At 42.9% G+C, this 2,653-nt stretch overlaps 1 protein-coding gene across 10 annotated transcripts in view; it reads right to left on the reverse strand.

The window, feature by feature from the left end:
* RAPGEF5 (Rap guanine nucleotide exchange factor 5) overlaps window positions 1-2,653 on the reverse strand; it is a 416,073-nt gene that overhangs the window by 6,604 nt on the left and 406,816 nt on the right. The window lies entirely within an intron of this gene.

The raw sequence follows: 2,653 nt of genomic DNA on the forward strand, positions 1-2,653 counted from the left end.
CCCATCTTCTCTGTGCAAGGAGGAGGTCAGTGTGAGGTGTGCTGGATCTTAAGTGCCATATGCTTTGAGGACCAGAAACACACTGATAATACAAAATCTACTCTCTTCAGAAAAGATGTGCCAGCACGTGCCTGCTATGCAAGTGCATGTACTTATCTGCTAGTCGCCCTTCTCATAAATGTTTTCTGCAGGAATTTAAAATAGAATATTACTTATTTATGCCATGCTAGTTCCTGAAACTTTCTTAAAGCATGAAGGATACAGACAATTATTGGCCCTAATAGAAGCACTATCAGGTAGACTTTCTTTGTTTCAGTCCCAATGGTTAGTTTGAAGTCTTGGCATATATGAAAGCAAGACCTTGGACTACATTAGCTGGCATCAAAAGGCTTCTACTGGGTCACTGGGGAGAGCAGGGGGAAGGCCAGAGATGCTGGCCAGGATGAAAGGGAGAAGTGTGCAGGGATCTTTCCATTGCTCTTTCCCATGGTTGCCTTTATCCAATTGTTCTCTCACGCTGGTGGCACTATCTGAGGGAAAATTATGCAGTGAACTTAACCAAACCACTGGCTCACTTCAGAGACAAAGGTCGGCCACCTGTCTGCCTTTAACAACAGACAAGAGTCAGCTTATAGGAGCACAACTGTTCTCTCGCGTCCCCTCTGGTCTGTCACAGGGAAAGTTTCTAGACCTTTATAGGGGATTCCACGTGGCGTGCCACGCCTCATCCCACATCTTCGCACGTGCTCTCCAAAGCTTATCTGGCGTTCTTAACCTGATGCGTTGGCCAGGATTTGAAGTAAACGTGGACCAAAGGCTTCATATTCCTGCAATCATTTCATTAACAGCAAACATTGGGGATTAATCTGCCTAGAGACCAGTTAGTGCCTATAGCCTTTGGCTGCAAACCAGTGCCCTGCTGTGATCTTCAGAACATTACATAGCGACAAAGAGCAAATCTCTAAAGAATAAGAACAAAAAAGCCAACACTTGAACCATTTCCAGCTGTGATGGTTTGACTACAGTAACTGAAATAACTGAACTCTGATTCCAAAGCACTTAGTGCCGAGAGAGACTTGAAAAGTTATAGGCATATCCACTTTAAAAATAACTCTCCATAAAGCAATGATTAAAATGGACCTATGGCGAGATGTTCTAAGACATCTGTCTTCCGGATACTAGGCGCTTGGGTTTTCAAGCTGTACAGTGGTCCTGTGCTGTCTCAACCTCTATATGGTGAGTTAACCTGATGATTAGAACAGGACACTCATAAGGCAAAGGTCAGATGCCAAACCTCATTTGGATTCACTGGTTTGTATTGTTCTTTGGTCATGGTCTGCGGCCCCCGCCTCACTCAGCTTTCTTCCAAATGCCTGACCCAGTCACACAGGGGACCAGAGGTCAGTTTCTGAGAGAGTTCACACAAATTCATTACCATCACTAAAAAGGTCACTCAAAGGTCAGGATCTATGGACAGGGGTCACTGGCATCATTTTGAACCATGAAGGATAGTTTGATCTCTGACTAAAATTCGTCTGTCAGAAATCTATTCTTCTCACCGTCCACTGGGTCTCTCTGGAGCACTCCTGTTTTACACGTGCTCAGTGCTTACAGGCACTTCCCCCTCTGCCCTAAGAGAAGGCTGGCAGGAAAGGCTGGGAGGAGTCCACTGCAAGACAAAGCCCCTGGGAATGTCCTGGGAATAATTCAGGAAGAGGCATTTCAGTAACTTGTAAGAAAAGACTGACCAGGGACCCCTTTCTTGTGGGCAAGGGGGGGCACTTTGTAGGCTCTCTCCACACTGGCACCATCTGTCCACAGGCTGATAAAAGGGCCGTCCCTCCTCTCAAATGCAGACCCTACGAATTCTACCTTCATATCCAAGCTGGGAGTATTGTGGGGTGGACACATCTCCCCAGAAGGAAAGCTTTCTCCGGTGCCTGGGAAGCAGTACACGTCAGGACAAAGACAGAGATGCCTTTACAGCAGTAAAACTGAACCCCGAGAGCATGAATGCCTCCTGACAAGGACCTTTATGGTTTTATTTATGGTTCAATAACATACACTCAATTGCTGATGTTAGTCTAATGAAGTTTCATTTTTCAAAAATAAAACGCAGATTTTTATATTTGGTTCTCCAAAACTTGCTAGCATACTTATTTTTAATTGGAATACATTTTATTGACAATGCACAACATGCAGCAAATAAGCTCCTGGAAATCACCATGCATTCAATGGAGAAAAGGGCTTATTCCATTTGTTTCTTGGAGCAAGAAAGAAAAGCGTAGAAATAATGAAGTTTACCTACCAGCTTTTCAAAATTGACAAGATTATCCAAAAATGTCTTATTCCCTTCATGAATAAATGTTACATCTGAAAATTAAAAACAAAAAGATATATGTACCATTAGAAATGGATCATGAATCAGGGCTGACAAGGTCTAGATGCAGTGCAAGTTATTAATTTTTCTTAAACATTAGGGATTATTCCAGGCATATGAGAAGGCAATTTGAAACTGAATCTGTATATTACTAGAAGTGAAAGGGCATAATTTATAGGTGCGTGAGGAGGAAAAATTATATCATTAATGCAAACATTGCACTTACGCTGAAGTGTATGACTTTGACCTGCTTCATATAAACTAACGCTATTC

Source organism: Pteropus vampyrus, unplaced genomic scaffold (genome assembly GCF_000151845.1).
Source record: "Pteropus vampyrus isolate Shadow unplaced genomic scaffold, Pvam_2.0 Scaffold69, whole genome shotgun sequence".
NCBI lineage: Eukaryota > Metazoa > Chordata > Mammalia > Chiroptera > Pteropodidae > Pteropus > Pteropus vampyrus.